Source organism: Dendrobates tinctorius, unplaced genomic scaffold (assembly GCF_039654945.1).
Source record: "Dendrobates tinctorius isolate UK_male_01 unplaced genomic scaffold, ASM3965494v1 ptg000157l, whole genome shotgun sequence".
In the NCBI taxonomy this organism is placed as follows: Eukaryota; Metazoa; Chordata; class Amphibia; order Anura; family Dendrobatidae; genus Dendrobates; species Dendrobates tinctorius.
The window spans coordinates 6,662,379-6,678,232 of NW_027361824.1; positions in this window are offsets into that span (position 1 = coordinate 6,662,379).

Sequence of the window (15,854 nt, forward strand, 5' to 3'; positions counted from 1 at the left end):
TGCTGTGTATAAGGGCTCTGTCAGGACCAAAAAAGTGGTAACATACTGTGCGGGAACATTCATTGGCTTCACTAAGAGCCATGTTTCGGTGTGGGTGCACATGGAGGACTATGCAAGGTTACAGTTCTGTCTTTAGCGTAAAATAAAAATTGCCGTGCAAGCCGCAGAATGTGTCCTTTATTATTTTAAAACGTTTGGCAGGTCGTATGGTCATATATTAACTTCATGTATGCAGACTTCACCATCTCGTCTTCATCCAGCAGGTTTCTGCCTTACACCCCTTCCATGATGTCGTCGGACAAGGGTGTTATAGCTGGTTCTGGTGGAGGGTTCTGTGTCCTGGTTCACCATTGCTACGAGTATATTATGTATCTATTATTTAGTTGTTTTATTCTTTACTTGTTCACATTCCAAAATCTTTTTTTTTTTCATTTTTTAGATTGTTGGACTATGATTTTATTTTTCATCATTTTTTACATGGTTGTTTTCCTGTTTTTATAAAACTTTTTCATTTACAATGTATCAAAAAAAAAAGTACTGCCCAAGGGTATAAGAATACCGCCTTCTAGTGGATGGAATCTAAACTGAAGGAACAAGTCATAAAATAACACTGACGCATTTCTGGTGAGATGACTAAAGGAGCTTGACGCACCCGAAACGCGTCGGTGTTATTTTTATTCCTCTCAGATTACATAAATACCATTTGGAATTTTTAACATGTGTCGATAAAGAAGATTTTTGTGTCTGTGGAACTGAATCTCTCCTCCTCGCTTCCACAAAATAAGGTTTAACTCAGTCTAAAAGTAAGTCACTAGTCACACAACACCAGTATGTCCTAATACAGAGACATCCTTAGTGAGCGCACCAGGCATCAGGCCACCACATAGTGCCTGTGTGGATCACCTTTATATATTAGTTTCTCAAGTTGCGCCGGTTGCCTAAAGCTACTGAACTATGGCGGTAAGGGCTTAATATAATTTTCCGCTGGCGTTTCAGAATATTCTGCTTCTATATTACGATTTTCTCTTCAACCCAGGCAGTTTATAGGAGTTTTTGCCTCCATAAAACTCTATATTTCCAGCAGAACGTCTACGGCTGATTTATGTGTTTGTTCTTCCTAGTGGGAGAACGTCTTTTCTTTGTTTTTACTTTTGAAACAAAAAGAAAATGATAAGAAAAAAAATAAATAAATGAAATCGTGACTTAAACAAAAGCACCATAAATTCCTGATATTCTCCGGGAAATGTGAGCAGAATTGTTAAGTATTTAGCATTCATTACCCATAAATCGTTTGGTGCAGGAGCGACTGGAAGATGACTCTGGGTTAAAGAGTAGGAAATAAAGTTTTAGTTAAACGGCTGCTGTTATTTCAGCAAAATTTACTCAAAAATTAATTTTTTTTTATATAATCTTATTCTATGTAACGTAACTTATCAGAGAAATTCACCTTTTTCTCCACTTATGAACCTCGTCTTCTCCTGCCCCTGTCCTCCTGAATTTATGATTCGTTCTGAAATACAGGTAAAATCTATCCTGCCAAAGCAAGATGGAAGGTCAGTCAGATCAGATTGCAGCCATAGGGACAAACACTGTCCTACTGCTTTCTAGTAAGTGTTTTATCTCACAAGCTGTTAGGGGTCAGGTTCCTGTCGCTGCATAGCAGGACACCCAAGCCTTGCCTTCTGCAGTCTCCCATTCCTCTTCGGCCACAGAGGAGGCTGCTCAGACTAGCACTGTGAGTTTGGTTGCTGCTGCCACCTCTGGTCCAGCTATAGCAACGCATGCTGGACAGCAACGAGCTACTCCAGGGACTAAGCCCTCCTTTTGGTCTACTGAGCATGCCCGTGGGACGATCTCTCATTGGAGATCGGAGGTCACATGCTCAGGTCCTTCTCCAGCTCGGATTGGACCATCAGGAAGGTCCCGGAAGGACGCTGCTATAAAAGGCTTGCATGGCCACTCTGCCATGCGCTAGTATACACAGTATTTGGTAGAGGTGTGTGTGGTGATGGATGCTTGTGAAACGCTGACTGACTTATTTTCGAACCCCTTCCCTTTGATACGCATGAGGTTAGGGTTTGAGTTTACAGTCAGCGCCGATTTGTGACACTGCCTAGCGCTGCAGTGCTTCTTGCTCCTCACCCATGCTAGTGCCAATGGGCGCCAAGCTATAAGGCATCACTGTACCACCTCAAGTAGCTGCAACTTCCAGTAGCAGCGCCGTGCTCAAGTTGTGCGCTTTCCTTGCCCTAATCAGGGAGGTTGGTGGCATCCGCCAGAGCGGTGCCGCGCGTACCTAGCATGCTTATATTTCTATTGCCCTCTCCGGCACCGCAGCTACGGCGCCGAGCACTAGTGGTCTAGAGCTACTCTAACCCTGTGCCTCTGGGGCAGAGTCCTGTGACCGTATTCTAGCGCTCATCCGACCGAGGCCTGTGAGTTTTAACAGGCTTCGGTAGCTACTCTCTGTGGCAAGGCGGTTCTGCGAAGCAACAGAACTCGCCACTGTACACACCGAGTGACTTTAACCCATGTGTGTTTATCCATTACTTTGCCGTATAGTCTCCGCCATTACCGAGCAGCAGTTTGCCATCTCTGCACGGTGGACCCCAGGCTGCGAACGCACATCATCATTTCATTATTTGGTGCGTTCCGCCAGCCTAACACAAGCAGTGCCGGATTCACAGTCACACTGCTGTATGTTGTCCTCACATGCTGCTGTTTTTCTTTGATGCTGATGACAGTTTCTAGTAAGTGTTTTATCTCAGTGCAATGCTGGATTCACATCTACGCCTGCTCACTGCTGTTGTGTAATGTCCATGATGCTGCTCCTGTTTTAAAATGTTTTATTTTGCAGCACTGCAGGATTCACTGCTAAATTCCTTATTACTGTGGTATAATGCCCTTAATACTGATTGTTTTCAGTAACTGTTATCTCTCACTATCAGAGCTGGATTCATGGCTACACTGCTCAGTATTGTATACGTTTCTCCATGCTGATGCTGCTCATAAACATCTCATTACACTCTTCAGTCCTAATATGCCAGTGTTAAATCTTTCCCTCCAGCTTATATCTCAGTCTATCTTCTTGAGGCCACACAGTAGTGGAGGTCTATACTCCAAGTGAAGAGGCGTGCAACACAAAAAGACTACTGAGATGTGTCTTATATTTATCTCTTTTTGATTTCTGGGAAAACATTTGTCTTCTTTTCTGGTATTTTTACAATACCGATCCTCTCTATCCATAATGTGGCCATAAATGTTCTTTGAGGATCCGATAGGCTCCCAGAAACAAGTGGAGACTTCTCAGACTTCTGGAGGAGTCGTAGTAGAAGATATTTGTAATCCGTCCGAAACTTTGTGAGGGTGATAATAGGAAGGGCTTCTTACCACTGAAGAGATAAGGGACATGTAGACCTCATGCACCAGAAGTGATGACATTATACCTTTAGACTAAACCCTTCCCAAATAGGATTTTTTTAAAAATACTATATCCCAATAAAGGCTTCACTAATGTTCCCTGGGACCACCAGGGTAGAAAATTCTGCAGGCTTCGTCCATCTGTATTGATCGTGTCTCATTACAGATAAGACATCTCGTCAGTAGGGTCATTAGAACCCACATGGCCAATGATGTTTTCCAAAGTCAGCTCCGAAATTGGGTTGTCTTCCGCAAGAAGTTGGGGTCCAAATATTGTCTAGACCTTATCCTTTCCGTTGACCATTCCAAAACACGAACAAAGTCAGGAAAGTTCTCCTTTAGTGCATACTCCTAATCTTTGCACCAGAGCGTTTCCATCTTCAAGGTCATTCCATTCATTCAAGAAAACTTATGCAACTTTCCCAACATTTGCAAAGAAGACATCACATACCGAGACACATTGTATCAGGTTTTTTACATTTATACTTCATGGCTGAACTCCAGATTCCCCGTCCGCCTCTGAATTACATCCCGTCTCCATTCTTTTCTTGTCGGCAGGACTCCGGTGAAACAATTTGCTTAATAAAAGCAGACGTATAACATAAATGATTTCCATTTACAACCGATGCGGGGATTTATGACGCGCTGACCTGCAGAAACTGCAAACGTCTCCGCTGAGCTCAGCATTCTCCTATACGGCTCAACTACTTTCTATAATTTTTTTTTATCTTCTAGTTTAGAAAGCAAAAGAAAATATAATATCCAGGTACATTTCCTAGAAAGATTGAAACAATAGATAGAGATATTAGATCATAGACTACATAGATAGCTAGATCAATAGAGAGATATTAAATAAGTATGAGGGTAGACAGATGGATAATAGATAGATAAATGATAAATAGATGATAGATAGATAGATAATGGATAGAAAATACATAGATAATAGATAGATAGATAGATAGATAGATGAATAATAGAGTTGCCAAAGCCAGTGCCACCTTCGGGAGACTGCATAAGAACGTCTGGGAGCAAAGGGGACTCAGCCGTACCACCAAGCTGAAGGTCTACTGCACAGTGGTCCTCACCACACTTCTCTATGCCAGCGAGACCTGGACATTCTACTGCCGGCATGCTAAACAGCTTAATCATTTTCACATGAGCTGTCTCCGCGGACTTCTCCACATTAGGTGGCAAGACAATGTCCCGGCAGTAGTGTAGCTACGGGGGGGGGGGCAGAGGGGGCGGTTGCCCCAGGCCCCGAGCTCTGAGGGGGCCCACCGAGCTACGCTACTGTAACTGCATCGGCGTGCACAGCGCGCCCATACAGTTACATTCTGCAGTAGAGCAGTGAGAATCGATCTCCCTACTCTGCCGCCCAGCCGTTGTGGGCCCCTGAGAAGTTGGTGGGGGGCCCCGGTGCCAGCAGTAGGCCCCCCACCTCACAGCCAGCAATGTGGTCTTGGGCTATTCTGTGCGCACAGGATCTGTGATGAGGTCACGGGAGGGGCGGAGTCAGGGGTCACATGATCAGAGGCTTCAGCGGCTGCAGGGCTCTGCTGTGCTGGTTGTCATGGTGCTGAATGAGGTGAAGTAAGTTTCTGTGTGGGGTCAAGAGGGGTTTACAGGGTGGATGTAGCAGAGCTGTGTGTGTGAGGTGTACAGAGCGGAGCCGTGTGTAGAAGGTGTACGGAGCAGAGATATGCATGTATGAGGTGTACAGAGGAGCAGAGCCAAGTGTGTACGGGGTGTACAGAGCAGAGCCATGTGTGTATGGGGTGTACGGACCAGAGCCGTGTGTGTGCGGGGTGTACGGAGCGGAGCCATGTGTGTGCGTGGTGTACGGAGTGGAGCCGTGTGTGCAAGGTGTACGGATTGGAGCCGTATGTGTACGAGGTGTATGGTGCGGAGCCGCGTGTGTATGGAGTGTGCGGAGCAGAGCCGTATGTGTACAAGGTGTACAGAGCGGAGCCAGGTGTGTACAAGGTGTACGGAGCGGAGCCGCATGTGTACAGCGTGTACGGAGCAGTGCTGCGTGTGTACAAGGTGTACGGAGCAGAGCCGCATGTGTACAAGTGCACGGAGTGGAGCCAGGTGTGTAAAAGGTGTACTGAGCGGAGGCGCGTTTGTACAGCGTGTACCTAGCAGAGGCGCGTGTGTACAGCGTGTACGTAGCAGAGGCGCATGTGTACAAGGTGTATGGAACCGTGTGTGTATAGGGGGTATCAGGTGCAGTAATAGGGACATATACAGCAGCAGTGGCTCAGCATTGGGGTATCAGGTGCAGTAATAGGGACACATTCGGCAGCAGCGGCTTAGTATTGGGGTATCAGGTGCAGTAATAGGGACACATACGGCAGCAGTGGCTCAGCATTGGGGTATCAGGTGCAGTAATAGGGACATATACGGCAGCAGCGGCTCAGTATTGGGGTATCAGGTGCAGTAATAGGGACACATACGGCAGCAGCGGCTCAGTATTGGGGTATCAGGTGCAGTAATAGGGACACATATGGCAGCAGCCGCTCAGTATTGGGGTATCAGGTGCAGTAATAGGGACACATACGGCAGCAGCGGCTCAGTTTTGGGGTATCAGGTGTAGTAATAGGTACACATACGGCAGCAGCGGCTCAGTATTGGGGTATCAGCAGGATGAGGGGTTTGTGCAGGTTGGGGATACATGGTGATGGGGCTGGAATATGAGAAGTGAAACGTGTTGTTGTTGTATTCTCTGTAGCCGAGCCCTGGCTGGAGGAGTTGTCATGTCGGTCTGGGCCAGATGGAAAAGACGTGAAAAGTGATCGATTCCATTAGAAAGAACGTCAGCGGTAAGACACCAACTATAACTGTGCAGTAATCACTTTTATGTTGTGTAGGACTGGTATTTACCACTGACCATATTGCGGTAATATCCATGTTGGTCTTTATTTAGGGATTATTTTCAGTAATAGTGCAGTCATCTCCTACATCCACTATTAGGGTGCGTCAATGTCAGGACCCTGACAGCACCGGCGTGCAGCCTCCACTGAGCAGGGACTCACCCGCACTGTAGGGGGGCCTGGGGTCGGGTACAGCCGGAAAGTACAGATACACAGGACCTGTGGACGCTGAAGTTTAGCAAGCAGCCACAGGACCTACGGTCATGTGACTGCAAGGAGGCGGGGCTTAGCGTCCTGCTTTCAGAGATATCAGGACACTATACAGAAATACTCAGAGTCAGGCAAAACGGAGGTCATACACAGAGATATCAGTAAAGTACCAGGGATGAGACAGAACGGATAGTCAGGGCCAAGCAGAAGTCAAAACCAAACAGACATAGAAGGTACCAAGCAGAATCCAAAGCAATATCCGGAGAACAGACCGAGTCGTACACAGAAAATCAAGCAACCAGAACACATCACAAGCACACTCAGGGGTCACCACACAATGCCAAGGGCGAAAGTATAACTGACGGGGGATGGGAGCTTCCTGAGGCTATAAGAAGCTTTCCCAGAACCAATGAGAGGCCACCATAATAGGTCCCAGGTGTTCAGGTAAGAGTCTGCACTGAGATCAAAACATTAACCCCAGAAGTGCCGGTCACCCAGCACTGGTATCATGACAGTACCTTCCTCTCAACTGGGGCCTCTGGACCCCCAGGCTTGCCCAGGTACCTAGCATGGAAAGCCCGAACCAGGCGATCCGCATGCATCAACCGGGCCGGCACCCATGACCTGTCCTCCGGCCCATACCCCTTCCACCGAACTAGGTACTGTACTGACCGCCGTACCAACCTAGAATCTACGATGTGACCAATCTCATATTCCACATGTCCCTCAACCGAAACCGGAGGAGTAGCGGATTCGGATTCTCCCTGGACTGCTTCAAAAGGCTTCAGTAGAGATCTATGGAAGACGTTAGGGATCTTGAAAGAGGGTGGAAGGCACAGCCTGTACGCTACTGGGTTGATTTTTTCCATAATCTTGTACGGGCCAATGAATTTGGGGCCCAACTTGGCTGACGGAATCTTTAACTTAATGTTTCGCGTGGAGAGCCAAACTTTCTCTCCAACCTGAAACATGAGACCATGTGTTCGTTTCCTGTCCGCGAAAAACTTATACCTGCCTTTAGACCTAGATATACGCTGCTGAACTTCTGCCCATGTATCTTTTAACCGCTGAACAGAGTCCTCAGCCCCGGGACATCCCGAATCCAGACGAGAAAACTCACCAAAATGAGGACTGAACCCATAGTTGATCAAGAAAGGGGACATACCAGTGGATTGACTCACCCGACTATTGAAGGCAAATTCAGCCAACAGCAGTATATCACACCATTCATTCTGTGTAGCAGAAGTCAGACATCTGAGGATCTGTTCCAGAGACTGATTAGTGCGTTCCGTCTGACCATTACTCTCAGGATGGTATGCAAACGAAAAGGACAGAGATAGCCGTAATTTTTTGCAGAAAGGACGCCGCCAAAACTTAGCCACAAACTGCACACCCCGATCAGACACCACATTCAGGGGTACTCCATGCAAGCGGACCACATGCTGCACAAATAGGGATGGGCGAATCCTGAAATACTCGGAATCGCTAGACTGTAACGAGTCCGAGTCGGAAACTCGCTACTCGTTGCGAGTCTAGCGAGTCCAATGTTAATGAATGGGGATGCGAGTATTGCAGCGATTCCTGTGCTGGGGAGAGAGAGAGAGAGATATTACTACAAGCAATTCTAGTTTCTTAGCGATTTTGTGTCCCCCTGCTGACACAAAATCGCTAAGAAACTACAATTGCTTGTATTAAACTCTGAAAAAAAAAAAAAATAGGAGTCTTAGCGATTTTGTGTCCCCCTGCTGACTAGTGTTGAGCTTTCCGATTGGCTGCCGAAATGACGTCATCATGATGCGCTGTCTGTACGCATCATGATGCGCCATCAGTTCGGGCCTTCGAGGGGGCTGTGCCGACTGTCCGGGGGTCTGTACCGGCCTGCCGGTGGTCTGTGCCGGCTTGCCGGTGGTCTGTGCAAGCTCCGGTGGTCTGTACCGGCCTGCCGGTGGTCTGTGCCGGCCTGCCGGTGGTCTGTGCAGGCTCCGGTGGTCTGTGCAGGCTCCGGTGGTCTGTGCCGGCTCCGATGGTCTGTGCCGGCCTGCCGGGGGGTTGTGCAGGCTCCGGTGGTCTGTGCAGGCTCCGGTGGTCTGTGCCGGCCAGCCGGGGGGCTGTGCCGGCCAGCCGGGGGGCTGTGCAGGCTCCGGTGGTCTGTGCAGGCATCGTCCGATGGTACTACAAGTCCCATCGGGCGATGACTGCTACCATGACAGTGATTGACACATTAGCCAATGATGGGACAGTAGTAGTCCCATCATCCGGCTAATGTGTTGAATGTAAAAAAAAAAAAAAAAAAAAAAATGACATGCTACATACATGCTACATACATACAACATGCATACTACATATATACTACATGCAACATACATACTACATATATACTACATGTAACATACATACTACATATATACTACATGCAACATACATACTATATACATGCTACATACTACATACATACTACATGCATGCAACATACAACATATATACTACATGCATGCAACATGCATACTACATATATACTATATATACTACATGTAACATACATACTACATATATACTACATGCTACATACATGCAACATACATGCTGCATACTACATGCATACTACATACATACTACATATACTACATGTAACATACATACACTCTACATGCTACATACATGCAACATACTACAGACATGCTACATACATGCAACATACATACTACATACATGCTACATACATACAACATATATACTACATATATACTATATATACTACATGCTACATACATACACACTACATGCTACATACATGCAACATACATACTACATACATACTACATACTATATGCATACTACATACATACTACATACATACAACATATATACTATATATACTACATGTAACATACATACTACATATATACTACATGCTACATACATGCAACATACATGCTACATACTACATGCATACTACATACATACAACATATATACTACATGTAACATACATACTACATACATGCTACATACATACTACATACATACTACATACATGCTACATACATACCACATGCATGCAAGATGCATACTGCATATATACTACATATATACTACATGCATACAACATACATATATACTACATACAATACATACATATAGACATACAGTACATATAACATAGAGTACATACTTACCGTCACTTGTCATTTTGATCCCCGAAGCCATTGTCACCTGAGGGTTAAATATCAAAATAAAAAAACACCAATATACTTACCCCGATCCGCAGAAGTCCACGAGGGTCCCACGTCGATCTTGCGTGGAGAACAGCAGCATCAGCTGATGCTACCGTTCTCTACCAGCTCCAGGAATACAATGACGGAAGGTAGGTATCCTTCCGCACTGTATTCCTCCACCACTTTAAAAAAAAAAAAAAAAAAGTCCCTAGTCTCACTTTATGCCATTGCTGCGTGGGAAATTCCCATGCAGCAATGGCATAAAGTGAGACTAGGGACTTTTTTTTTACAGTGGTGGAGGAATACAGTGCGGAAGGATACCTACCTTCCGTCATTGTATTCCTGGAGCTGGTAGAGAACAGTAGCATCAGCTGATGCTGCTGTTCTCCACGCAAGATCGACGTGGGACCCTCGTGGACTTCTGCGGATCGGGGTAAGTATATTGGTGTTTTTTTATTTTGATGTTTAACCCTCAGGTGACAATGGCTTCGGGGATCAAAGTGACAAGTGACGGTAAGTATGTACTCTATGTTATATGTACTGTATGTCTATATGTATGTATTGTATGTAGTATATATGTATGTTGCATGCATGTAGTATATATGCAGTATGTATGTAGTATGCATGTTGCATGCATGTAGTGTATGTATGTAGTATGCATGTAGCATGTATGTAGTATGTATGTTGCATGTAGCATGTATGTAGTATGTATGTTGCATGTAGTATATATGTAGTATGTATGTTGCATGTAGTATATATGTAGTATGTATGTTACATGTAGTATATATAGTATATATGTAGTATATATGTTGTATGTATGTAGTATGTATGTAGTATGCATGTAGTATGTAGCATGTATGTTGCATGTATGTAGCATGTAGTATATATGTAGTATGTATGTTACATGTAGTATATATAGTATATATGTAGTATGCATGTTGCATGCATGTAGTATATATGTTGTATGTTGCATGCATGTAGTATGTATGTAGTATGTAGCATGTATGTAGTATGTATGTTGTATGTAGTATATATGTAGTATGTATGTTACATGTAGTATATATGTAGTATGTATGTTACATGTAGTATATATGTAGTATGTATGTAGTATATATGTAGTATGCATGTTGTATGTATGTAGCATGTATGTAGCATGTCATTTTTTTTTTTTTTTTTACATTCAACACATTAGCCGGATGATGGGACTACTACTGTCCCATCATTGGCTAATGTGTCAATCACTGTCATGGTAGCAGGCATCGCCCGATGGGACTTGTAGTCCCATCGGACGATGCCTGCACAGACCACCGGAGCCTGCACAGCCCACCGGCAGGCCGGCACAGCCCCCCGGAGCCTGCACAGCCCCCTGGCAGGCCGGTACAGACCACCGGCAGGCCGGCACAGCCCCCCGGCAGGCCGGCACAGACCACCGGAGCCTGCACAGACCACCGGAGCCTGCACAGCCCCCCGGCAGGCCGGCACAGACCACCGGCAGGCCGGCACAGACAACCGGAGCCTGCACAGCCCCCCGGCAGGCCGGCACAGACCACCGGAGCCTGCACAGACCACCGGCAGGCCGGTACAGACCCCCGGACAGTCGGCACAGCCCCCCCCCGATGGCCCGAACTGACGGCGCATCATGATGCGCACAGACAGCGCATCATGATGACGTCATTTCGGCAGCCAATCGGAAAGCTCAACACTAGTCAGCAGGGGGACACAAAATCGCTAAGACTCCTATTTTTTTTTTTTTCAGAGTTTAATACAAGCAATCTAGTTTCTTAGCGATTTTGTGTCAGCAGGGGGACACAAAATCGCTAATAAACTAGGATTGCTTGAATTAAACTCTGAAAAAACTAGGATTGCCATTGATTTGTATTGGACTCGTTACTGTGCGAGTAATCGCTTGGAAACTCGCAGAGTACCGACTCCTGCGAGTCCCCTACTACTCGCAGAGTAACGAGTCCTAACGAGTAGATTCGCCCATCCCTATGCACAAACAATCTGGATAAGGTCTCAGCTGAAGGTAATGCGGACAGGGGAACAAAATGAGCCTGCTTTGAAAATCTGTCCACCACTACCCATACCACCGTATTACCCCTGGAAGAGGGAAGATTGGTAATAAAATCCATGGACAGGTGGGTCCATGGTCTTTCTGGAACTTCCAAGGGTATCAGCTCCCCCGCCGCCCGGCTATGGGAGCTTTTAGAACGAGCGCAGACCCCACAACCAGAAATGAATTTCTTTATATCAGAACCAAGGGTAGGCCACCAGAAGATCCTTGCCACTGCCAGTCGCATGGCCGATATACCAGGGTGAGCACACAACTTGGATTCGTGGAACTCTTGCAAGAGTTTAAGGTGAAGTTGCTCTGGGACAAACAACTTGCCCCCTGGCTTGGCCGCAGGAGCCAGCAACTGGGCCCCCTCAATTTCCCGTTCCAATTCAGACGAGATCCCTGCTAACACCACCCCAGGGTGCAGAATGGAGGACGGTGGCTCAGGGACAGACACAGGGTGAAAACTACGAGATAAGGCATCAGCCTTGACATTCTTTGACCCTGGACGGAATGTAATAGTAAACTGGAAACGAGAAAAAAAAAGTGACCAACGGGCCTGTCTGGGCGTTAATCTTTTAGCAGACTCAATGTATGACAAATTTTTGTGATCAGTGATCACAGTAACCGGGTGACTGGCCCCCTCCAAGAAGTGCCTCCACTCCTCAAACACCAACTTGACCACAAGAAGCTCTCTATTGCCTACATCATAATTTCTTTCAGCAGCAGAGAATTTTCTGGAAAAGAAAGCACATGGCCTGAGGTTGGTTAGAGTGGCAGGCCCTTGGGACAACACTGCCCCCACCCCAACCTCGGAGGCATCCATCTCCACCACAAATGGTTTGGACGGATCTGGCTGTACCAACACAGGAGCAGACATAAAATATTTTTTCAGCGTCGCAAAGGCCTCTTTTGCGAGCGAGGACCAATTTCTCACATCCGCACCTTTGCATGTTAGATCCGTAAGAGGTCTGACCACCTGCGAAAACCCCCGGATAAATTTGCGGTAATAATTGGCGAACCCCAAGAAGCGCTGAAGACCCTTAAGATCTCGGGGTTGCACCCAATCCACAATGGCCTGCACCTTCTTGGGGTCCATGCGAAAACCCTCAGGATACAATTAATCCCAAAAAAGACAATTCTTGCACACAAAATACAAATTTCTCCAATTTGGCATACAGATGATTTTCTCTCAGTCTTTGGAGAACAGTTCATACATGTAGCAGATGAGAATGCCTGTCGGAGGAGTATATCAAAATATCATCTAAGTAGATAACGACAAAACGACCAATGAGATCCGAGAATACCACATTGATGAAACTCTGAAATATGGCGGGGGCATTGGTAAGACCAAACGGCATGACTAAATTTTCAAACAGTGCCTCGGACGTGAGGAATGCAGTTTTCCATTCATCCCCCTCTCGCACCCTTATCAAATTATATGCCCCCCGAAGATCCAGTTTAGAAAACCACTTTGCCCCTGATCGTTGGTTACACAAGTCGGGAATCAACGGAAGGGGGTACTTATTCCATACATTAGTCTGATTAAGCTCCCGAAAATCGAGACAGGGATGTAACCCACCATCTTTTTTCTTTACAAAAAAGAAACCTGCCGCCACAGGGGAGACTGAAGGACATATGTGTCCCTTGCGCAGACTTTCAGCAATGTACTCCTTCATAGCCAAGCGCTCAGGGCCGGATAAAGTAAACAGACGGGCTTTAGGTAATTTAGCCCCGGGACCAGCTCGATAGCGCAGTCAAAGGATCTATGTGGCGGTAACGTCTCTGCCTCGCTTTCAGAGAATACATCTTCGAAGTCCTTCAGGTATTCCGGAATACCTTCCAGCTCGACAGATGATACAGACACAGATTTAACAGGTTCCACCAGCAGTGCGGAATTATCACATAACTTAAAATCATTAAACCCCAATTGAACAATCTCCCCCGTTTTCCAGTTAATAACTGGGTTATGGCGTTGTAACCAGGGCATGCCCAACACCAACCCTGCAGGTAGGTTGTCCAGAACATAGCAACTAAGGTTTTCCACATGAGTAACGCCCACTCTGAGCGAAAACAAGTCAGACATAAAGAGAATTCCCTCCTTAGTGAGAGGAGAGGAGTCAATGGCCACCACCTTGATCGGAACCTTGAGCCTAACTGTCCCTATCTTGCAGTGTGTGACCAATTGGGAGTCAATGAGATTAATCAATGATCCGCAGTCCATGAAGGCTGTAGAGGGAAAAGAACTACCGTCCACAAACAGTTCCACATGAAGTAACACTTTAGAACACGAGGAAAAGGGTACCTGAGGGTCTGAGTAGTCTCCCCGTTGACTACCCAGACCTAGTCGTTTCCCGTCGACCGGGTTGAAGACAGGCAACCAGGACACTCCCTTTTCCAATGTCCCCTTTTACCGCAGTAAAAGCATAACTGCTTGTCCTTCCGGCATTTCCTCTCTGTATCATTTAGGGAGAAGGCACCTACATCCGTGAGCTCAGGGGCAGTCTCTTTTCCACTGGGGAACAATGGAGTCTCCACCTGCATCACCCCTCTGGCCCACAGCCTGCGGTCCATCCGGACGGCCTGGGTCATGGCTTCCTCGAGAGAGTTAGGTGGGGGATGTAACGCCAAGGCATCCTGCAGCCACTCGGTCAAGCCTCTGCGAAAGAGTCCTCGGAGTGCTGCGTCGTCCCAAGAGACCTGTGCGGCCCAGCGGCGGAATTCAGTACAAAACCACTCAGCCGAGTGTTTCCCCTGACAGACGCTCATCACCAGGTCTTCTGCTAATCGCACTCAGTCAGGCTCATCATAAATGTGCCCGAGGGCCTCAAAGAACTCATTCACAGACAGTCTCTCAGGGGCAGTGGGAGGAAGGAAGAAAGCCCAAGCTTGTGGGCACCCTCTTAATAACGACATAATGACCCCTACCTTCTGGTATTCGTCCCCAAAGGAACGTGGTCTCAAACTAAAAAAAGTTTGCACCCCTCCATGAAGACCCTGAACTCCTTTTTGTTCCCAGAAAAAAAGTCAGGCAGTTTAACAGGTGGTTCCGGGGACACCAGAACAACATCCCTTACCCCAGCCCCCGGAGACCAAGCAGATAAAGCCTCTCGCACTGTCTCAGAAACCTGCTGCTGAGAACGAGCCAGAGCTTGCTGCTCCAGAGATAAACCCTGAAACATATGAGTCAGACTTTTCATCTGGTCAGCCAGAGACTGTATGGGATCCATAACTCTCTGCACAAAACCCCCCAAAAACTTAATGGTCAGTTATAATGTCAGGATCCTGCCAGCGCCGGCGTGCAGCCTCCGCTGAGCAGGGACTCACCCGCACTGTAGGGGGGCCCGGGGTCGGGTACAGCCGGAAAGTACAGATACACAGGACCTGTGGACGCTGAAGTTTAGCAAGCAGTCACAGGATCTACGGTCAGGTGACTGCAAGGGGGCGGGGCTTAGCGTCCTGCTTTCAGAGATGGCAGGACACTATACAGAAATACTCAGAGTCAGGCAAAACAGAGGTCATACACAGAGATATCAGTAAGGCACCAGGGATGAGACAGAACGGATAGTCAGGGCCAAGCAGAAGTCAAAACCAAACAGACATAGAAGGTACCAAGCAGAATCCAAAGCAATATCCAGAGAACAGACCGAGTCGTACACAGAGAATCATGCAACCAGAACTCAGCACAAACACACTCAGGGGTCACCACACAATGCCAAGGGCGAAAGTATAACTGACGGGGGATGGGAGCTTCCTGAGGCTATAAGAAGCTTTCCCAGAACCAATGAGAGGCCACCATAATAGGTCCCAGGTGTGCAGGTAAGAGTCTGCACTGAGATCAAAACATTAACCTCAGAAGTGCCGGTCACCCACCACTGGTGTCATGACAGTCATGAGTTGTAATCAAAGTTACCTAGTTAGGGGCCCACTCAGAAGTTTCGCCCCCCCAGAACAGAGACCCTAGCTACGCCTCTGTGTCCTGGACATGGCAATTCTGGAACAAACCGGGCTCTGCATCGTTTACACTCACCTGCTGAAAGTCCAAGCCAGGTGGGCTGGACGTGTGGTCAGAAGGCCTGAC